The sequence below is a fragment of the Ranitomeya imitator genome, chromosome 3 (genome assembly GCF_032444005.1).
Source record: "Ranitomeya imitator isolate aRanImi1 chromosome 3, aRanImi1.pri, whole genome shotgun sequence".
NCBI lineage: Eukaryota > Metazoa > Chordata > Amphibia > Anura > Dendrobatidae > Ranitomeya > Ranitomeya imitator.
Window position 1 is genome coordinate 771888742 of NC_091284.1, and position 25010 is coordinate 771913751.

Here is a 25010-nt window from a genome sequence, read left to right on the forward strand (position 1 = left end):
TTCACGAGCAAAACTGCGTACATAGCGCTGTCATTTGGAGAAGGCAGACATGGACAAGCCAAAATAAATGACTTATAAATAGCACTTAATTATACAGCATTTATACATTACTAAAATAAAATTGAAGCATAACAAGTTACACAAATAATTTTTAATCCCATGTGTTGATTTATAATCTGATGATTTATAGATATGGGTTTTGTAATTGCTTGTTCCCAAGTCAGTCTCACTTTACAATGGGGCATCTGCATGAAATACCCTATAAATTTTTATTTTTCTTCCCATTCCACACTCGTTCTGTACTAGTTCATGCTGGAAATGAACGGCTTTTCCTGTTGTGTGCCAAACCATAGACATACTTGCCAGAATTAGCAGATTTCATAGTCACATATAAGCATCAATGCTTCGGGAGTAGGATAGTTTTCACCACAGACTGATCTCCAGCGCATACTAGTTCCTGCCACAACTGGAGTTCTTAATGTCTCCTAGTCAATAGCAGAGCCAATATCTCTATCATTTACCTTGGAGATCTGTGGCTGCTACTAGGGGTGAGTGGCTGCACTGTTAGTGGGGTAAATGGCTGCGCTGTTAATGGGTATGAGCGTCAGCACTAGTACAGGTTGTAATTGGCTGCACTGTTACTAGGGGTCAGTGTCTGCCAGTGGCGTATCTGGGGGGGGGGCAGCCGGGCGCAGCCGGCAGGGGGGCGCAGTCGGGCTGCCTAATTCGGCGGTCCGCAGTGTCTCCCCCGGCGGCTGCATTCTGCCGCCCCCTGCACTGGGAGTCAGCTGTTCTCTGTGCCGACTGTCAAGCTGACAGTCGGCACAGAGAAGCTCCAGAGTGCCGGCTCACAGTGTGTGCAGAGGGGGAGGGGAGCCCCTGCAGAGTGGCTGCGGCAGGCAGGGAGAAATCCCTGCAGCTCCACTGCCCAGCTGCATGATCTGACTTCTTCCTGCTTCCTCTCACACAGACGTGCCGCTGGATGACGTCATAATTCAGCGTCCGGCTGTGTCAGAGGAAGGCGATGGAGCTGCTGCGCAGAGCGCGAGGAGAGGTGAGAGGAGTGTGTGTATGTGAGTGTGTGTATGTGTGTGAATGTGAGTGTGTATGTGTGTGAATGTGTGTATGTGTGTGAATGTATGTATGTGTGTGTGTGAATGTGTGAGAGTGTGTGTGTATGTGAGTGTGTGCGTATGTGTGTGTCTCAGTATTGTGTTTGTGTGTGTATCGCGCTGCAGGAGAATGTGCAGAGAAGTGAATGGTGTGTGTGTGGGGGGGAGGAGAGGGCAATGATGGGGCTGACGGGGGGCATATGCCCTTGGAGGGGAGGGGCGCCAAAATGAATTCTTGCCCTGGGTGCCAGAAACGCTAGATACACCTCTGGTGTCTGCACTGTTACTGGGGTGTAGGACCCCCCACCAATCCAATATTTATGTCTAGCGATGGTCAAATATTTTGAAATTGAAATTCGAATTTCCCAGGTTCTGCAAATTTTTCCCAAAAATTTGATTTGCAAATAAATTCTCCCCCTAATTGCAGATACTCAAATTGTTCTACAAAGATACCTATATATATATCACTCCGAGGTCTCCTAGGATTGTAACCAAAACTTTTTAATTTTTTTAATGGAAATACAGCCATAGTAATGTCAAAGTAAACTCACCATTGAAGGTAACCCGATAATTAGAGCTGGCTGTAAGTCAGTGCCGGGGCATGGTTTACGCCACCACTCAATATGCACAGGTTACCACTGTTATACTGATTAAAATGATACCAGGGTTGAAGAAATCTGTCTTGTGGTTCTTGTGTAATTAGTGTTAGACGTTTTCAGTTCGGGGCGAACTGTAGGCAGAGTCTTATCTTCCTGCTCTAAGCCAGAGAAACCAAGGAAAGACTCTGCCCTGCCCTGAAGCACAAACAGTCTGTCTCTATGATGAGGAACATGTTTGTGACTCTGGGCGGCCTATGGACAAGTATTTCCTTGGTTTCTCTGGCTTAAAACAGGAAGATAAGACTCTAGCTACAATACCGCCCTGGAGCACGGACATATCATTAGCTGAAAACTTCTAACACTGATTACACAAGAACCACAAGACGTAATTCTTCACCCCAGGTATCATTTTAATCAGTATAACAGTGGTAACCTGACAATGTCTGTAGATTACTTAGCAAAATCCTGCTGACATAATAAACTCTAATGATATAATCGTGTACACACATAGGCCATATCATGAGTTTTGACTGTTTTGCTAAATAATCTTAAAAAAGAATTTATGTTTTGCAGTCATATCTTTCCTTATTCAACAATTGTTGGGAAATTGCAAAACGTTTTTCTAAAAATTAAGTTTTCCCCACAAAGTTGCTTATTTTTTAAATTTTATTTTAGATGCATGACGCTAATAAAAATAATTGCAAAGTTTTCCGCGATCTTTAATAGTTTTGATATTCTGTGTTATGTCCATATTACTACCCAAATTGAGCTGGAAATCAAATCACTGATCTATAAGTGATTCATAAATGAAAGCGACGCAGTCCGGAACATTTATATCATACTGAGATTTGCCAGATCACATCATTTGGCTGCAATATATTTCTCCATCTGTGCTGTCAATGATCATAACAAAAATAACAATAATGGAAAAACATCTCGGCACAGAGCACATTCCCCCGGAATTATTATTAGCATCCTCATTATAACTTTTCTTCATAAATAACATTTTTGGCTTTGAGATTTTTTTCTGAAACGAGCCCTTAATATTGAAAAAAATGACGTCATATATATGAGAAGCATGGCGTCCAAAATATTGTCGTACAGAGCCGAGGAACCCTCTGATTCTGACAGTTTACATGAGAGGTTGTAATCATTAGTAGCAATGACCTCTGGCAGCCCTGTGTGTTGTGGGAGTCCTATCACCCATTATCTACAAAGTCAGTACAGCTCCAGGAATGGAAATCCCATTAAAGAAGTCATATTCCCATGTATATTTTATTAAATTTAGCTTGTGGCCAACACATACTGTATGAAAGGAAAACATTCTTCTAAATAGCAAGGATCAGAGGGATATACTGAGCTAAATTGCAAGTGATCGCTCTAGGGAAGAGGGTTTAAGGACATGGAGGGGAAATAGACGTATTAGGATTTGGTTGTCTACAGGATTATTTCTACTACAATATCAAGGCCATTAAAGTGAAATGCAAGCAATGGGCATGTCAATTACCAGTTATATTACTTTTACTTTGATGGTAGAAAAACATATATACCGTATATTGATGCAGTGTGCCGTTACGGTGATGGTCTGAGCACTGACGGGCAGACCCTCACCCCACCCCTTTAGCCTCTGCAACATTTCTGGCAGCACTCATATGTCTATTATGAGAAGACAACCTCTGGATGTGACGCTGAGCATGTGCACTTAACCTTTGTGGTCAACCATGGCAAGGCCAGCTCTAAGTGGAACTTGTCATGTGAAACCGCTGTATGGTCTTGGCCACCGGAACACTGTAGCTCAGTGTCAAGGTGTTGGCAATCTTCTTATACTGTAGCCTAGGACATCTTGATGTAGAGGAACAATGCTTTTTTCTTCATAGAGTTCTTTGCCATGAGGAGCATGTTGAACTTCCAGTGATGATCAATTTGAGAGCGATAACACCAAACGTACCGCAGCAGCTCCCCATTCACACCTGAGACCTTGTAACTAATAGTAAGCGAGTGTGCTCATTACTCAGGTTTAGCATGCTCTAGTGTTCTCCGAGTATTTTGGGTATGCTCATAGATTATGTTTGTGTCCCCGCAGCTGCATGATTTGTGGTTGCTAGACAACCTGAATACATGTGTGGGATTCCCTAACAAACAGGCAATCCCTGCATGTGTTCAGGTTGTCTAACATCATGCAGCTGCGGCCACACAAACATAATCTATGAGCACATCCAAAATACTCAGAGAACACCCAAGCATGCTCGGAAAACCCAAGTAACGAGCACACTCGCTCATCGCTACTCGTAACACTAATGAGTCAGATGACAGGGAAAATGGCTAATTGGGCCCAATTTGGCCATTTCCACTTAGGGGTGTACTCACTTTTGTTGCCAGCAATTTAGACATTAATATCTGCGTGTTGAGTTATTTAGAGGGCACCAAATTTACACTGCTATTCAAGCTGACTACTTTACATTATATCAAAATGTCATATCTTCAGTGTTGCCCAGGAAAAAATATTTTAAAAGTTTACAAAAATGTGAGGATTGTACTCATTTTTTGTGATATATATATATAGATACTAGTTGAAGAGCCCGGCATTGCCTGGGCATAGTAAATATCTGTGCTTAGTTATAGCACCTCGCTTCTCTTATTTTCCCATCATGCCTCTCATTTTCCCCCTCACATCTCTCATTTTCCCCCTCACTCCTCTCATTTTCCCCCTCACTCCTCTCATTTTCCCCCTCACTCCTCTCTTTCCCCCCTAACACTTGTCATTTCGACCTCACATCTGTCATTTTCCGATCATTCCACTATTTTCCCTCACTCCTCTCATTTTGCACTCACACCTTTTCATTTTCACTTCACACCTCTCATTTTCACCTCACACCTCTCATTTTCCCCTCAGTATATACATGTTTGTCATCTCCCTTATATATAGTATACATCTGTATGTCATCTCCCCTGTAAATTGTATATGCCTGCTGTATGCCATCTCCTCCTGTATATTGTATATACCTATGTGTCATCTCCTCCTGTATATAGTATATACCTGTATGTCATCTCCTGTATATATTATATACCTGTATGTCATCTCCCATGTATATAGTATATACCTGCTGTATGTCATCTCCTCCTCTATATACCTATGTGTCATCTCCTGTTTTATATAGTATATACCTGTATGTCATCTCCTCCTGTATATAGTATATACGTGTGTCATCTCCTCCTGTATATAGTATATACCTGTAAGTCATCTCCTCCTGTATATAGTATATACCTGTGTGTCATCTGCTCCTGTATATAGTATATACCTGTGTGTCATCTCCTCCTGTGTATAGTATATACCTGTGTGTCATCTCCTCCTGTATATAGTATGTACCTGTATGTCATCTCCCCTGTATATAGTATATACCAATGTGTCATCTCCTCCTGTATATAGTACAGTTATATGAAAAAGTTTGGGCACCCCTATTAATCTTAAGCTTAATGTTTTATAAAAATTGTTTTTTTGCAACAGCTATTTCAGTTTCATATATCTAATAACTGTTGGACACAGTAATGTTTCTACCTTGAAATGAGGTTTATTGTACTAACAGAAAATATGCAATCTTCTTTCAAACAAAATTAGACAGGTGCATAAGTATGGGCACCCTTATCATTTTCTTGTTTTAAATACTCCTACCTACTTTTTACTGACTTACTAAAGCACTTTTTTTGGTTTTCTAACCACATTGAGCTTTGAACTTCATAGCCAGGTGTATGAAATCATGAGAAAAGCTACTTGAAGTGGCCACTTGCAAGTTGTTCTCCTGTTTCAATCTCCTCTAAAGAGTGGCATCATGGGCTCCTCAAAACAACTGTCTAATGATCTGAAAACAAAGATTATTCAACATAGTTGTTCAGGGGAAGGATACAAAAAGCTGTCTCAGAGATTTAACCTGTCAATTTCCACTGTGAGGAACATAGTAAGGAAATGGAAGAACACAGGTACAGTTCTTGTTAAGGCCAGAAGTGGCAGGCCAAGAAAAACATCAGAAAGGCAGAGAAGAAGAATGGTGAGATCAGTCAAGGACAATACTCAGACCACCTCCAGAGAGCTGCAGCATCAACTTGCTGCAGATGGTGTCACTGTGCATCGGTCAACTATACAATGCACTTTGCACAAGGAGAAGCTGTATGGGACAGTGTTGCGAAAGAAGCCGTTTCTGCAAGCACGCCACAAACAGAGTCAGCTGAGGAATGCAAAAGCACATTTGGAGAAGCCAATTTCTTTTTGGAACAAGGTCCTGTGGACTGATGAAACCAAGATTGAGTTGTTTGGTCATACAAAAAGGCGTTATGCATGGCGGCCAAAAAGCACAGCATTCCAAGAAAAACACTTGCTACCCACAGTTAAATTTTGTGGAGGTTCCATTATGCTTTGGGGCTGTGTAGCAAATGCTGGCACCGGGAATCTTGTTAAAGTTGAGGGACGCATGGATTCCTCTCAGTATCAGCAGATTCTTGACAATAATGTTCATGAATCAGTGACAAAGTTGAAGTTACGCAGGGGATGGATCTTTCAGCAAGACAATGATCCAAAACACTGCTCCAAATCTACTCAGGCATTCATGCAGAGGAACAATGACACTGTTCTGGAATGGCCATCCCAGTCCCCAGACCTGAATATCATTGAACATCTGTGGGATCATTTGAAGAGGGCTGTCCATGCTCGGCGATCATCAAACTTAACTGAACTGGAATTGTTTTGCAAAAAGGAATGCTCAAAAATACCTTCATCCAGGATCCAGGAACTCATTAAAAGCTACAGGAAGCGACTAGATGCTGTTATTTTTGCAAATGGAGGATCTACTAAATATTAATGTCACTTTTCTGGTGGGATGCCGATACTTATGCACCTGTCAAATTTTGTTTGAATGCACATTGCACATTTTCTGTTAGTACAATAAACCTCATTTCAAGGCAGAAGCATTACTGTGTCCAACAGTCATTAGATATATGAAACTGAAATAGCTGTTGCAAAAAAAACAATTTTTATAAAACATTAAGATTAAGATTAATAGGGGTGCCCAAACGTTTTCATATAACTGTATATACTTGTGTGTCATCTCCCCTGTATATAGTATATATGCGTGTGTCATCTCCTCCTGTATATAGTATATACCTGTATGTCATCTCCTCCTGTATATAATATATACCTGTGTGTCATCTCCCCTGTATATAGTATATGAGTGTGTGTGTCATCTCCCCTGTATATAGTATGTACCTGTGTGTCATCTCCTCCTATATATAGTACTAGCTATTGAACCCGTTCTACACCCGGGTGGCGAGCATTTATATTGGTATATGGTCTCCATCCTGGTATGTGCTGCTCCATCCTGCGTCCCCATCCTGTCATGTGCTGCACCCATCCTGCGTCCCCATCCTGTCATGTGCTGCACCCATCCTGCGTCCCCATCCTGTCATGTGCTGCACCCATCCTGCGTCCCCATCCTGTCATGTGCTGCACCCATCCTGAGTCCCCATCCTGTCATGTGCTGCACCCATCCTGCGTCCTCATCCTGTCATGTGCTGCACCCATCCTGCGTCCCCATCCTGTCATTTGCTGCTCCCATCCTGCGCCCCCATCCTGTCATGTGTTGCTCCCATCCTGCGCCCCCGTTCTGTCATGTGCTGCTTTCATCCTGCGCCCCCGTTCTGGCATGTGCTGCTGCCATCCTGCGCCCCCATTCTGTCATGTGCTGCTCCCATCCTGCACCCCCGTTCTGTCATGTGCTGCTTCCATCCTGCACCCCCGTTTTGTCATGTGCTGCCCTATTCTGTCATGTGCTGCTCCCATCCTGCGCCCCCGTTCTGTCATGTGCTGCTCCCATCCTGCGCCACCGTTCTTTAATTTGCTGCTCCCATCCATATGCCCCATACGCTGCTCCATAAAGGTTTATGGCCCCCATAAGATGCTCCATGGTATATGCCCCCGTACACTGCTCCATTATGGTTTATGGCCCCATAAGATGCTCCATTGTATATGCCCCCGTACACTGCTCCATTATGGTTTATGGCCCCCATAAGATGCTCCATAGTGTATGCCCCGTACGCTGTTCCATAAAGGTTTATAGCCCCCATAAGATGCTCCATACTATATGCCCCCGTACACTGCTCCATTATGGTTTATGGCCCCATAAGATGCTCCATACTCTATGCCCCCGTACACTGCTCCATTATGGTTTATGGCCTCATAAGATGCTCCATACTCTATGCCCCCGTACACTGCTCCATTATGGTTGATGGCCCCCTTAAGATGCTCCATTCTATATGCCCCCGTACACTGCTCCATTATTGTTGATGGCCCCCTTAACATGCTCCATTCTATATGCCCCCGTACACTGCTCCATTATGGTTGATGGCCCCCTTAACATGCTCCATTCTATATACCCCCGTACACTGCTCCATTATGGTTGATGGCCCCCTTAACATGCTCCATTCTATATGCCCCCGTATGCTGCTGCGCTATATAAAAAAAAGAAAATAGCATACTCACCTATCATCGCTGGGCGCCGAGTGCTGGGGGGCCTGAGCAGGTGGGGACACCGGCACACTGTGGGGGTCAGGTGCCGGTATCGCCGCCAGCTCAGGCCCCCCAGCACTTACTATATTCACCTGTCCTCCGTTCCACCGCTGCGCGCCGTCATCTTCCCGGTCCTCTGGCTGTGACTGGTCAGTCAGAGGGCGGCGCCGGCGCGCATTAAGCGCGTCATCGCGCCCTCTGAACTGAAGGTCACAGGCCGAGGACCGGGAAGATGGCGGCGCGCAGCGGTGGAACGGAGGACAGGTGAATATAGCCGATACTCACCCTCCTGGCGGTCCCTGCTTCTCTGTTGGAGATCGCGGTGTGCGTTCAGTGTTAACGCATACCGCGATCTCCCGGGAGCGTCACTCTGTGAGGCCCAGACTGTGCCGGCGCTTGCGCTTGCGCAGTCTATAAAGGCTTCGGACAGAGTGACGCTCCCAGCGTTATATTATAGATATATCTGTGTGTCATCTCCTCCTGTATTAGACCTCATTCACACGTTATTTGCTCAGTATTTTTACCTTAGTATTTGTAAGCTAAATTGGCAGCCTGATAAATCCCCAGCCAACAGGAAGCCCTCCCCCCTGGCAGTATATATTAGCTCACACATACACATAATAGACAGGTCATGTGACTGACAGCTGCCGTATTTCCTATATGGTACATTTGTTGCTCTTGTAGTTTGTCTGCTTATTAATCAGATTTAAATTTTTGAAGGATTTTTTTTTTTTTGTAGGGCAGCACAGTGGCGCAGTGGTTAGCACTCCAGCCTTGCAGCGCTGGGGTCCTGGGTTCTAATCCCACCCAGGACAACATCTGCAAAGAGTTTGTATGTTCTCTCTGTGTTTGCGTGGGTTTCCTCCAGGCACTCTGGTTTCCTCCCACATTCCAAAGACATACTGATAGGGATTCTAGATTGTGAATAGTATAGCAAAAAAAGGGGGGTAATAAACCACTCAAACTGAACAAAGGGTGCCCAGAAAAATGATATTGTAAATAGCAAAAGGGAACCTAAAATATAACGTTTAATAAATACTATTAAAAACTACATGACACAACATATAATGACAAACTCGTGCATTGACCACACAGGTCAACAGGACAAGGAACTGATAAACAGTCCAAAAGAGGAAAAATCAGTAGTCAATTTGGAACTCTACACAGCCTTAAGGGCTTATTATCACAATATACACCCTGTCCAGTAAAGCAGAGGAACCAAAAAATACCAATGTATGCTACTGTTACAGAAAATTTACTTAAGGTTCTCTATAAGGTGAAAGAAAAAACAGCACCGCTATTTATCACCAATGAGAAACCTCAAATACACGAGGACACACATAGAGCTATTGGAACAATCTCACCCAAATGTGGCGCTGCAGCATACTGAAATGTGTTCCCCATGTCAAGGTAAGAGTCCCATGGATCAAATTCCGTCCATCTAGGATCCGTTGGACTCCAAGACCACCTTCTGCGTTAAAGACCACCTCCCTACGCGTTTCATCTCAGGGAAGAATCATCAGGGGATAAGGCAGTCAGTATGTGGTCAGGACTTGATGGAGTGCTCAACCGAGACACAAAAAAAAATCTCCAGGGAGCCTCTCATCAATCCACCCAAAAATGGTGTCTCTTTTATATGGTACTCCTATCAGGAAAAATGCCTAGTCATCCAGAACAGCTGAAATTGAGCCAATCAGTCCTGGGCTTACAACCCACACACAGCGGTCCGACTAACCTCATTGGTGAATCAGGGTCAGTGGCGGCGACCCTCATTGGTGAATCAGGGTTAATGGCGGCGACCTGAGTTCCACGTGGGACACACACCAACAACGGTCTGTGTCAGGTGCACTTCCGTATTCCAGTGAAGGACGCGCACCTCTGACTCATAGCGATGAGTCATTGACATGCGCAGAGACTCTGGAACGCAAGCGGCATGAGTCACAACCATGCGCCTGGAACGCAAGTAGCGGCGAATACATCTCTGACTGGGCGCGCACCTATGACTCAGCGAAGTGAGTCACAGCCATCACCTGGGATACACATGGAAGGGCGTGAATCACACCATGACTCATACAGATCCCAGGTCCACAGCTCAACGCAAGATGTACTCAATACCCTAATGACAAGGCATTCACCGGTAGCAGAGATTTATGCAAACAGCGCTCACCCGCCGCTTCTAAGTTCGAGCCCACCCAGCATATCAATGTGCACACCCACCTATTCAAAAAATAAAATTCAATTGGCATCAGCAAAAATTCTATCACCTTAATCTCTTATAATATAAGACACATTATACCATTAAGTGCACCGCACAAAAATGGAAACATCCTGTTATCTGTCTCTTATACAAAGTGCCGTGACTATTTAGTGGGGGGTACACTTAATCAGGGAGGCAGACCACTGAATTTTAGGAAATAAGCACTAGGCTGTTGTGTCTTTCCAAAGAGAGGAAATTAAAGAATCCTCTCCTCTCAACTTAAGGCTCCCAGGTCCAGAACTAAAACTGACCCGGGGCACAAAAGTACCTGATATACATATCAGTAAAAAATGGCGAGTATTTAGGCTGGCTTCAAAAAGTACGACACGGACAGACAAACAAAAGACCCACTAGGGCCCAAGGACCTCCACAGGGAAGCAAGATGATGAGGAGGGGGAGACAAACCAGGCACCAAGTCCACAAGAAGATCCAAACCGTAAAGGGGACCTAATAGAAAGGGACAGAAGACGGAAAATTGAATGACAGGTGGGGGAGGCAAGCCTGAATATGGCCCTGATGACATACTATACTACCTCCACCCTGCCTAACAGCGGAGGTTGGCACCCTAAACCTGCACAGTGGCGCCCCCACTCAACGGCGGCTATCCCTGACTGATGTACCCTGTTAGTGCCCTTACCGCTTTAAAGAAAAGAGACAAAGGAAAGTTGTTCATTTAATCCTAATGGATATGTGGAACCCAATTTATATATCCACCTTGTCTCATGCTGGAGAATTATTTTGTCCCAGTCGCCCCCTCGTATTGGTTTAGTGACCTTTTCTATGCCCATAAATTTCACTGTGGACGTATCACCTCCATGGACCGAGTTTATGTGTCTAGCCAACGGTGTCTCTCTTTTCTTCACAATATCCCTCAGATGCTCTCCGACTCTCCTTCTTAATTCTCTGATCGTTTTGCCAACATATATTAGATCACAGTCACATATGGCTCTATATATGACACCCTCACTTCTGCAACTTATAAAAGATCGGATCTCAAACGTTTCACTTTTATCCGTTGACTTAAATGTTTTATCAACTTCAATATTTTTACAGGCTACACAGCCACTGCACCTATGACAACCAGTCACTGTAGATGTTAACCATGTATGGGGTTGTGGTTGAGAAAAATGACTACGCACTAGTCGATCCTTAATCGATCGGCCCCTTTGAAATGTAATTTGAGGGAACGGGGGTAAGGAGTCTCCAACATCCTTATCCATTTTTAAAATCGACCAGTGCTTATTAAGAATTTGTCTTAACTCTTTTGCGCCATTATTAAAGGTAGTAATGAAACGCATACCCGAAAAAGTATCCTTTTTAATAGGGGCTGGTATCAGAAGTTCTGTTCTCTCCTTCTTTTTTACTTCATTGAAGGCATTTTTTAAAATACGATCCGGATACCCCCTTTCATGGAAACGATTACGTAAATCATGTGACTGTCTCAAAAAATTGTTGTCATCGGAACAGTTCCTGCGCATCCTCATATACTGCCCTTTCGGTATGCCTCTCTTTAGGGCCTGAGGATGCCCACTCTCCCACCGAAGGAGGGAGTTTGTAGCGGTGGACTTCCTGTGGACACTGGTGCCAAGGGAGCCATCAGCCGACCTCTCAATCAACACGTCCAAAAAAGGGAGTTTAAAGGGATCCCATTCAAATGTAAAAGAAAGACCAAAATCATTGATGTTTAAGCTATTGACGAAATTTGAAAAAGATTCACCAGACCCCTTCCAAATTACAAACACGTCGTCAATAAACCTAAGCCACAACATGACTCCATCACTGTTCACCGAACTTCCTTCACCAAAGACCACAGTTTCCTCCCACCAGCCCAGGAGCAAATTTGCATACGACGGGGCACAAGGGCTCCCCATCGCAGTACCCCTGAGCTGGTGGAAGTACTTACCGTCAAAGGTGAAGAAATTATGTGTCAATAGGAATTCAAGACACTCCAGCACAAAACCATTGTGTTCTCTCAAATGATTCCCTCTGCTCATCAAATAGTAATTAACCGCCTCCAACCCTTTATGATGGGGAATTGACGAATAGAGGGCTTCCACATCAATACTCCCAAGAATGGTATCAGGGTCCAAAGTCAGATTCTGAATTTTCATCAGGAGATCGGTTGTGTCCCGGGTATAGGAACTCAACGCCAGGACAAAGGGGTTCAGTATCTTGTCCAGATAGATCCCTAAGTTCTTCGTTAAACTGCCCACACCCGACACAATAGGTCTACCCTTTAATGGAGACAAACCTTTGTGAACCTTAGGCAGGCAATAAAATGTAGCTGTAATCGGGAATCTAGGCAAAATAAAATCCATTTCGGTCTTATTAATGACTTTCAAGGTCAAACCATGTGTGACAATGTTTTTCAATTCAGATAAAAATTTATCTGTAGGATTAGAGGGTAATACTTTATAGCAATCCTTGTCACGTAGGATGCGTAGGCACATCATTTTGTAATCTGGAGTATCCATGACCACAACGTTACCCCCTTTGTCAGAAGGTTTAATCGTAACGCTGTGGTCTTTTTCCAGATTACCCAATGCTGACATTTCACATTTTGTCAAGTTAAAGTGTGTATTGACAGAGGATTTGTCTAGACTTTCAATGTCTTTAGAAACCAAATTAAGAAAGATATCCATTGATGTTAAATCGGTTTGAGGTGGGGGCAGTTTGTTACTTTTACATCTGAGGTCTGTAAATGGTCCCTCACCCCTCATACTAGGGTCCTCATCTGCCAGCCCATACAAAAGTCTAATGTCCTCCAGCATTGAATCAGGTACCCCCAAACTCATACTCATTTTTTTATCTTCCTGGATATGGAATTTCTTCCATTTGAGTTTACGGATGAACAGGTGGAGGTCCTTTATTGCTTCAAAAGTATTAAAGTCGCTAAATGGAACAAAAGACAAGCCTTTGCTTAGGACACCCATCTCTTCCGTTGTCAAATTTCTGGATGGCAAGTTCAAGACCTGGGGTTGGCATTCAGGTTTGGAGCCCCCCCTGGATTTAGTCTGTTCCGCAGGGGGTAAACCTGATCTAAAAAAGAGCTTGTTTCCGATCTTTACCTCTCCCACGATTACCTCCCCGACCTCTCTGCCTTCCTCTTTGTGTTTTATGGTGACCCTCGACGTCTGATAGATCTGTATCAGTTGATGTGTAGTCAACTTCAGGTACCCTAGAATCCCGATTAGGATAGAGATAGGCTTTATTGTCCCTGAAGTCCTGCAGATCACGAATGAATTGCTTATGTTTCCGGTCTTTTAAATGGAACTGAAAACGCTCAATACTATTTTGCAAATTAAGTTCTTTAGCGGCAAAATCAGGTTCACTTGAGAATTTTTTTGTGATTTCAACTTGTTCTCTTAGTGTTTCGTTAGACTTATTCAGAATTAACCGTTCCTCATCTAGTAAAATCTGCATGAACCTCAATGAGCTATTTGTAGCCTCTCTTTCCCACTTGGTGAGGAGGTCTGGGCTCTTATATCTAAGGCCAGGTGCCAGAGAGATCCTCAAATGGCGTGGCACAATACCGTCCTTGATATAACTCTCGAGTCCCTGTACCTCCCACCAAGAGATAATCTGATTTTTATACACTCGTGTAAGTTCTCTAAAGGCAGAGTTAAAAGATGGAGTATACTTTTTTTGTTGGAATTCCCGATCAGAGAAGATGTCCTTGACCTCAGTGAGCCAGTGGTTAGTGTCTATCCCAGTAGTAAGGAAGCCAGCCATACTCAATTAATCAGAATAGTATAGCAAAAAAAGGGGGGTAATAAACCACTCAAACTGAACAAAGGGTGCCCAGAAAAATTATATTGTAAATAGCAAAAGGGAACCTAAAATATAACGTTTAATAAATACTATTAAAAACTACATGACACAATATATGATGACAAACTCGTGCATTGACCACACAGGTCAACAGGACAAGGAACTGATAAACAGTCCAAAAGAGGAAAAATCAGTAGTCAATTTGGAACTCTACACAGCCTTAAGGGCTTATTATCACAATATACACCCTGTCCAGTAAAGCAGAGGAACCAAAAAATACCAATGTATGCTACTGTTACAGAAAATTTACTTAAGGTTCTCTATAAGGTGAAAGAAAAAACAGCACCGCTATTTATCACCAATGAGAAACCTCAAATACACGAGGACACACATAGAGCTATTGGAACAATCTCACCCAAATGTGGCGCTGCAGCATACTGAAATGTGTTCCCCATGTCAAGGTAAGAGTCCCATGGATCAAATTCCGTCCATCTAGGATCCGTTGGACTCCAAGACCACCTCCTGCGTTAAAGACCACCTCCCTACGCGTTTCATCTCAGGGAAGAATCATCAGGGGATAAGGCAGTCAGTATGTGGTCAGGACTTGATGGAGTGCTCAACCGAGACAAAAAAAAAAATCTCCAGGGAGCCTCTCATCAATCCACCCAAAAATGGTGTCTCTTTTATATGGTACTCCTATCAGGAAAAATGCCTAGTCATCCAGAACAGCTGAAATTGAGCCAATCAGTCCTGGGCTTACAACCCACACACAGCGGTCCGACTAACCTCATTGGTGAATCAGGGTCAGTGGCGGCGACCCTCATTGGTGAATCAGGGTTAATGGCGGCGACCTGAGTTCCACGTGGGACACACACCAACAACGGTCTGTGTCAGGTGCACTTCCGTATTCCAGTGAAGGACGCGCACCTCTGACTCATAGCGATGAGTCATTGACATGCGCAGAGACTCTGGAACGCAAGCGGCATGAGTCACAACCATGCGCCTGGAACACAAGTAGCGGCGAATACATCTCTGACTGGGCGCGCACCTATGACTCAGCGAAGTGAGTCACAGCCATCACCTGGGATACACATGGAAAGGCGTGAATCACACCATGACTCATACAGATCCCAGGTCCACAGCTCAACGCAAGATGTACTCAATACCCTAATGACAAGGCATTCACCGGTAGCAGAGATTTATGCAAACAGCGCTCACCCGCCGCTTCTAAGTTCGAGCCCACCCAGCATATCAATGTGCACACCCACCTATTCAAAAAATAAAATTCAATTGGCATCAGCAAAAAATTCTATCACCTTAATCTCTTATAATATAAGACACATTATACCATTAAGTGCACCGCACAAAAATGGAAACATCCTGTTATCTGTCTTTTATACAAAGTGCCGCGACTATTTAGTGGGGGGTACACTTAATCAGGGAGGCAGACCACTGAATTTTAGGAAATAAGCACTAGGCTGTTGTGTCTTTCCAAAGAGAGGAAATTAAAGAATCCTCTCCTCTCAACTTAAGGCTCCCAGGTCCAGAACTAAAACTGACCCGGGGCACAAAAGTACCTGATATACATATCAGTATAAAATGGCGAGTATTTAGGCTGGCTTCAAAAAGTACGACACGGACAGACAAACAAAAGACCCACTAGGGCCCAAGGACCTCCACAGGGAAGCAAGATGATGAGGAGGGGGAGACAAACCAGGCACCAAGTCCACAAGAAGATCCAAACCGTAAAGGGGCCATAATAGAAAGGGACAGAAGACGGAAAATTGAATGACAGGTGGGGGAGGCAAGCCTGAATATGGCCCTGATGACATACTATACTACCTCCACCCTGCCTAACAGCGGAGGTTGGCACCCTAAACCTGCGCAGTGGCGCCCCCACTCAACGGCGGCTACCCCTGACTGATGTACCCTGTTAGTGCCCTTACCGCTTTAAAGAAAAGAGACAAAGGAAAGTTGTTCATTTAATCCTAATGGATATGTGGAACCCAATTTATATATCCACCTTGTCTCATGCTGGAGAATTATTTTGTCCCAGTCGCCCCCTCGTATTGGTTTAGTGACCTTTTCTATGCCCATAAATTTCACTGTGGACGTATCACCTCCATGGACCGAGTTTATGTGTCTAGCCAACGGTGTCTCTCTTTTCTTCACAATATCCCTCAGATGCTCTCCGACTCTCCTTCTTAATTCTCTGATCGTTTTGCCAACATATATTAGATCACAGTCACATATGGCTCTATATATGACACCCTCACTTCTGCAACTTATAAAAGATCGGATCTCAAACGTTTCACTTTTATCTGTTGACTTAAATGTTTTACCAACTTCAATATTTTTACAGGCTACACAGCCACTGCACCTATGACAACCAGTCACTGTAGATGTTAACCATGTATGGGGTTGTGGTTCAGAAAAATGACTACGCACTAGTCGATCCTTAATCGATCGGCCCCTTTGAAATGTAATTTGAGGGAACAGGGGTAAGGAGTCTCCAACATCCTTATCCATTTTTAAAATCGACCAGTGCTTATTAAGAATTTGTCTTAACTCTTTTGCGCCATTATTAAAGGTAGTAATGAAACGCATACCCGAAAAAGTATCCTTTTTAATAGGGGCTGGTATCAGGAGTTCTGTTCTCTCCTTCTTTTTTACTTCATTGAAGGCATTTTTTAAAATACGATCCGGATACCCCCTTTCATGGAAACGATTACGTAAATCATGTGACTGTCTCAAAAAATTGTTGTCATCGGAACAGTTCCTGCGCATCCTCATATACTGCCCTTTCGGTATGCCTCTCTTTAGGGCCTGAGGATGCCCACTCTCCCACCGAAGGAGGGAGTTTGTAGCGGTGGACTTCCTGTGGACACTGGTGCCAAGGGAGCCATCAGCCGACCTCTCAATCAACACGTCCAAAAAAGGGAGTTTAAAGGGATCCCATTCAAATGTAAAAGAAAGACCAAAATCATTGATGTTTAAGCCATTGACGAAATTTGAAAAAGATTCACCAGACCCCTTCCAAATTACAAACACGTCGTCAATAAACCTAAGCCACAACATGACTCCATCACTGTTCACCGAACTTCCTTCACCAAAGACCACAGTTTCCTCCCACCAGCCCAGGAGCAAATTTGCATACGACGGGGCACAAGGGCTCCCCATCGCAGTACCCCTGAGCTGGTGGAAGTACTTACCGTCAAAGGTGAAGAAATTATGTGTCAATAGGAATTCAAGACACTCCAGCACAAAACCATTGTGTTCTCTCAAATGATTCCCTCTGCTCATCAAATAGTAATTAACCGCCTCCAACCCTTTATGATGGGGAATTGACGAATAGAGGGCTTCCACATCAATACTCCCAAGAATGGTATCAGGGTCCAAAGTCAGATTCTGAATTTTCATCAGGAGATCGGTTGTGTCCCGGGTATAGGAACTCAACGCCCCAGGACAAAGGGGTTCAGTATCTTGTCCAGATAGATCCCTAAGTTCTTCGTTAAACTGCCCACACCCGACACAATAGGTCTACCCTTTAATGGAGACAAACCTTTGTGAACCTTAGGCAGGCAATAAAATGTAGCTGTAATCGGGAATCTAGGCAAAATAAAATCCATTTCGGTCTTATTAATGACTTTCAAGGTCAAACCATGTGTGACAATGTTTTTCAATTCAGATAAAAATTTATCTGTAGGATTAGAGGGTAATACTTTATAGCAATCCTTGTCATGTAGGATGCGTAGGCACATCATTTTGTAATCTGGAGTATCCATGACCACAACGTTACCCCCTTTGTCAGAAGGTTTAATCGTAACGCTGTGGTCTTTTTCCAGATTACCCAATGCTGACATTTCACATTTTGTCAAGTTAAAGTGTGTATTGACAGAGGATTTGTCTAGACTTTCAATGTCTTTAGAAACCAAATTAAGAAAGATATCCATTGATGTTAAATCGGTTTGAGGTGGGGGCATTTTGTTACTTTTACATCTGAGGTCTGTAAATGGTCCCTCACCCCTCATACTAGGGTCCTCATCTGCCAGGCCATACAAAAGTCTAATGTCCTCCAGCATTGAATCAGGTACCCCCAAACTCATACTCATTTTTTTATCTTCCTGGATATGGAATTTCTTCCATTTGAGTTTACGGATGAACAGGTGGAGGTCCTTTATTGCTTCAAAAGTATTAAAGTCGCTAGATGGAACAAAAGACAAGCCTTTGCTTAGGACACCCATCTCTTCCGTTGTCAAATTTCTGGATGACAAGTTCAAGACCTGGGGTTGGCATTCAGGTTTGGAGCCCCCCATGGATTTAGTCTGTTCCGCAGGGGGTAAACCTGATCTAAAAAAGAGCTTGTTTCCGATCTTTACCTCTCCCACGATTACCTCCCCGACCTCTCTGCCTTCCTCTTTGTGTTTTATGGTGACCCTCGACGTCTGATAGATCTGTATCAGTTGATGTGTAGTCAACTTCAGGTACCCTAGAATCCCGATTAGGATAGAGATAGGCTTTATTGTCCCTGAAGTCCTGCAGATCACGAATGAATTGCTTATGTTTCCGGTCTTTTAAATGGAACTGAAAACGCTCAATACTATTTTGCAAATTAAGTTCTTTAGCGGCAAAATCAGGTTCACTTGAGAATTTTTTTGTGATTTCAACTTGTTCTCTTAGTGTTTCGTTAGACTTATTCAGAATTAACCGTTCCTCATCTAGTAAAATCTGCATGAACCTCAATGAGCTATTTGTAGCCTCTCTTTCCCACTTGGTGAGGAGGTCTGGGCTCTTATATCTAAGGCCAGGTGCCAGAGAGATCCTCAAATGGCGTGGCACAATACCGGCCTTGATATAACTCTCGAGTCCCTGTACCTCCCACCAAGAGATAATCTGATTTTTATACACTCGTGTAAGTTCTCTAAAGGCAGAGTTAAAAGATGGAGTATACTTTTTTTGTTGGAATTCCCGATCAGAGAAGATGTCCTTGACCTCAGTGAGCCAGTGGTTAGTGTCTATCCCAGTAGTAAGGAAGCCAGCCATACTCAATTAATCAGAATAGTATAGCAAAAAAAAGGGGGGTAATAAACCACTCAAACTGAACAAAGGGTGCCCAGAAAAATTATATTGTAAATAGCAAAAGGGAACCTAAAATATAACGTTTAATAAATACTATTAAAAACTACATGACACAACATATAATGACAAACTCGTGCATTGACCACACAGGTCAACAGGACAAGGAACTGATAAACAGTCCAAAAGAGGAAAAATCAGTAGTCAATTTGGAACTCTACACAGCCTTAAGGGCTTATTATCACAATATACACCCTGTCCAGTAAAGCAGAGGAACCAAAAAATACCAATGTATGCTACTGTTACAGAAAATTTACTTAAGGTTCTCTATAAAGTGAAAGAAAAAACAGCACCGCTATTTATCACTAATGAGAAACCTCAAATACACGAGGACACACATAGAGCTATTGGAACAATCTCACCCAAATGTGGCGCTGCAGCATACTGAAATGTGTTCCCCATGTCAAGGTAAGAGTCCCATGGATCAAATTCCGTCCATCTAGGATCCGTTGGACTCCAAGACCACCTCCTGCATTAAAGACCACCTCCCTACGCGTTTCATCTCAGGGAAGAATCATCAGGGGATAAGGCAGTCAGTATGTGGTCAGGACTTGATGGAGTGCTCAACCGAGACAAAAAAAAATCTCCAGGGAGCCTCTCATCAATCCACCCAAAATGGTGTCTCTTTTATATGGTACTCCTATCAGGAAAAATGCCTAGTCATCCAGAACAGCTGAAATTGAGCCAATCAGTCCTGGGCTTACAACCCACACACAGCGGTCCGACTAACCTCATTGGTGAATCAGGGTCAGTGGCGGCGACCCTCATTGGTGAATCAGGGTTAATGGCGGCGACCTGAGTTCCACGTGGGACACACACCAACAACGGTCTGTGTCAGGTGCACTTCCGTATTCCAGTGAAGGACGCGCACCTCTGACTCATAGCGATGAGTCATTGACATGCGCAGAGACTCTGGAACGCAAGCGGCATGAGTCACAACCATGCGCCTGGAACGCAAGTAGCGGCGAATACATCTCTGACTGGGCGCGCACCTATGACTCAGCGAAGTGAGTCACAGCCATCACCTGGGATACACATGGAAGGGCGTGAATCACACCATGACTCATACAGATCCCAGGTCCACAGCTCAACGCAAGATGTACTCAATACCCTAATGACAAGGCATTCACCGGTAGCAGAGATTTATGCAAACAGCGCTCACCCGCCGCTTCTAAGTTCGAGCCCACCCAGCATATCAATGTGCACACACACCTATTCAAAAAATAAAATTCAATTGGCATCAGCAAAAATTCTATCACCTTAATCTCTTATAATATAAGACACATTATACCATTAAGTGCACCGCACAAAAATGGAAACATCCTGTTATCTGTCTTTTATACAAAGTGCCGCGACTATTTAGTGGGGGGTACACTTAATCAGGGAGGCAGACCACTGAATTTTAGGAAATAAGCACTAGGCTGTTGTGTCTTTCCAAAGAGAGGAAAATAAAGAATCCTCTCCTCTCAACTTAAGGCTCCCAGGTCCAGAACTAAAACTGACCCGGGGCACAAAAGTACCTGATATACATATCAGTATAAAATGGCGAGTATTTAGGCTGGCTTCAAAAAGTACGACACGGACAGACAAACAAAAGACCCACTAGGGCCCAAGGACCTCCACAGGGAAGCAAGATGATGAGGAGGGGGAGACAAACCAGGCACCAAGTCCACAAGAAGATCCAAACCGTAAAGGGGCCATAATAGAAAGGGACAGAAGACGGAAAATTGAATGACAGGTGGGGGAGGCAAGCCTGAATATGGCCCTGATGACATACTATACTACCTCCACCCTGCCTAACAGCGGAGGTTGGCACCCTAAACCTGCGCAGTGGCGCCCCCACTCAACGGCGGCTACCCCTGACTGATGTACCCTGTTAGTGCCCTTACCGCTTTAAAGAAAAGAGACAAAGGAAAGTTGTTCATTTAATCCTAATGGATATGTGGAACCCAATTTATATATCCACCTTGTCTCATGCTGGAGAATTATTTTGTCCCAGTCGCCCCCTCGTATTGGTTTAGTGACCTTTTCTATGCCCATAAATTTCACTGTGGACGTATCACCTCCATGGACCGAGTTTATGTGTCTAGCCAACGGTGTCTCTCTTTTCTTCACAATATCCCTCAGATGCTCTCCGACTCTCCTTCTTAATTCTCTGATCGTTTTGCCAACATATATTAGATCACAGTCACATATGGCTCTATAGATGACACCCTCACATCTGCAACTTATAAAAGATCGGATCTCAAACGTTTCACTTTTATCCGTTGACTAAAATGTTTTACCAACTTCAATATTTTTACAGGCTACACAGCCACTGCACCTATGACAACCAGTCACTGTAGATGTTAACCATGTATGGGGTTGTGGTTCAGAAAAATGACTACGCACTAGTCGATCCTTAATCGATCGGCCCCTTTGAAATGTAATTTGAGGGAACGGGGGTAAGGAGTCTCCAACATCCTTATCCATTTTTAAAATCGACCAGTGCTTATTAAGAATTAGTCTTACCTCTTTTGCGCCATTATTAAAGGTAGTAATGAAACGCATACCCGAAAAAGTATCCTTTTTAATAGGGGCTGGTATCAGGAGTTCTGTTCTCTCCTTCTTTTTTACTTGCGCAGTCTATAAAGGCTTCGGACAGAGTGACGCTCCCAGCGTTATATTATAGATATATCTGTGTGTCATCTCCTCCTGTATTAGACCTCATTCACACGTTATTTGCTTAGTATTTTTACCTCAGTATTTGTAAGCTAAATTGGCAGCCTGATAAATCCCCAGCCAACAGGAAGCCCTCCCCCCTGGCAGTATATATTAGCTCACACATACACATAATAGACAGGTCATGTGACTGACAGCTGCCGTATTTCCTATATGGTACATTTGTTGCTCTTGTAGTTTGTCTGCTTATTAATCAGATTTTAATTTTTGAAGGATTTTTTTTTGTAGGGCAGCACAGTGGCGCAGTGGTTAGCACTCCAGCCTTGCAGCGCTGGGGTCCTGGGTTCTAATCCCACCCAGGACAACATCTGCAAAGAGTTTGTATGTTCTCTCTGTGTTTGCGTGGGTTTCCTCCAGGCACTCTGGTTTCCTCCCACATTCCAAAGACATACTGATAGGGATTCTAGATTGTGAGCCCCATCGGGGACAGAGATGATAATGTGTGCAAAACTGTAAAGCGCTGCGGAATATGTTAGCGCTATGTAAAAAAATAAATAAATAAATAAAAAAAAGGATGATACCAGACTTGTGTGTGTTTTAGGGCGAGTTTCATGTGTCAATCTGTGTGTGTTGAGTAGCATGTGGCGACGTGCATGTAGCGACTTTTGTGAGATGAGTTTTGTGTGGCGACATGCGTGTAGCAACTTTTTGTGTCGAGTTGCATGTGACAGGTTAGTGTAGCAAGTTGTGTGCAGCAAGTTTTGCGCATGGCGAGTTTTGCGCATGGCGAGTTTTATGTGTGGTGCGTTTTGAGTATGTGCAAGTTTTGTGTGAGGCAACTTTTGCAAGTGTTGCAACTTTTGTGCATGTGGCAATTTTTCCACGTGTGCAAGTTTTGCATGTGGCGAGTTTTCCATGAGGTGAGTTTTGCACGTGTGGCGAGTTTTGCATGAGCCTAGTTTTGCATGTGGCGAGTTTTGCGCGTGGTGAGTTTTGAGCGGCGACTTTTGTGTTTTGACTTTTATGTGGCGAGGTTGGTGTATGTGTGGTGAAATGTGTGCTGAGGATGGTATATGTGTTCAAACACGTGGTAGTGTGTGGCGCATTTTGTGTGTGTTTTCATATCCCCGTGTGTGGTGAGTATCCCATGTTGGGGCCCCACCTTAGCAACTGTACGGTATATACTCTTTGGCACCATCGCTCTCACTCTTTAAGTCCCCCTTGTTCACATCTGGCAGCTGTCAATTTGCCTCCAACACTTTTCCTTTCACTTTTTCCCCATTATGTAGATAGGGTTAAAATTGTTTGGTGAATTGGAACGCATGGGGTTAAAATTTTGCTCACAACATAGCCTATGACGCTCTCGGGGTCCAGATGTGTGACTGTGCAAAATTTTGTGGCTGTAGCTGCGATGGTGCAGATGCCAATCCCGGACATACACACACACATACACACACACACATTCAGCTTTATGTATTAGATATATGTATATATATATATATATATGTGTATACATATATATATATATATAGACCCTATATGAGCCTGAATAGTTATGTACTTAGCTTAATGGCATCTTCTTCCAACGCATATCCCCCCTCTTTTGGTCATTCAGATATTCATCTGGGAATTCCTTGAATCAGAATAAGAAAAAAGTACTATAACCCGTACTACAATGAGGATAACAGCTCACAGGCCCAGGCAATATACCCCGACATAGCCCCCCTGTTAGCTGCTTTTTTCTTGCAATAATACAAATTCTAAGTAAAGAAAAACAAGTGGCGATCATTACTTTAAGAAATGAAGATCAGTCAGTCCGAAAAATTGGGAAAACTTTGAAAGTGTCCCCAAGTGCAGTGGCAAAAACCATCAAGCCCTAAGAAGAAACTTGCTCACATGAGGACCGCCCCAGGAAAGGAAGACCAAGAGTCACCTCTGCTTCTGAGTATAAGTTTATCTGAGTCACCAGCCTCAGAAATCGCAGTTTACCAGCAGCTAAGATTAGAGACCAGGTTAATGCCACACAGCAGACACATCTCTACAACAACTGTTAAGAGGAGACTTTGTGCAGCAGGCCATCATGATAAAATAGCTGCTAGCAAACCACTGCTAAGGACAGGCAACAAGCATAAGAGACTTGTTTGGGCTAAAGAACACAAAGAATGGACCTAAGACCAGTGGAAATATGTACTTTGGTCTGATGAGTCCAATTTTGAGATTTTTGGTTCTAACCACCGTGTCTTTGTGCAACGCATAAATGGTGAACGGATGGACTCTACATGCCTGGTTCCCACCATGAAGCATGGAGGAGGAGGTGTGATGGTGTGGGGGTGCTTTGCTAATGACACTGTTGGGGATTTATTCAAAATTGAAGGCATACTGAACCAGCATGGCTACCACAGCATCTTGCAGCGGCATGCTATTCCATCCGGTTTGCGTTTAGTTGGACCATCATTTATTTTTTTAACAGGACAATTACCCCAAACACACCTCCAGGCTGTGTAAGGGCTATTTGACCAAGAAGGAGAGTGATGGGGTGCTACGTCAGATGACCTGGCCTCCAAAGTCACCAGACCTGAACCCAATCGAGATGGTTTGGTGTGAGGTGGTCCGCAGAGTGAAGGCAAAAGGGCCAACAAGTGCTAAGCATCTCTGGGAACTCCTTTCAAGATTGTTGGAAGACCATTCCCGGTGACTACCTCTTGAAGCTCATCAAGAGAATGCCAAGAGTGTGCAAAGCAGTCATCAAAGCAAAAGGTGGCTACTTTGAAGAACCTAGAATATAAGACATAATTTCAGTTGTTTCATACTTTTTTGTTAAGTATATAGTTCCACATGTGTTAATTCAAAGTTTTGATGCCTTCAGTGTGAAAGTACAATTTTCATAGTCATGAAAATACAGAGAAATCTTTAAATGATAA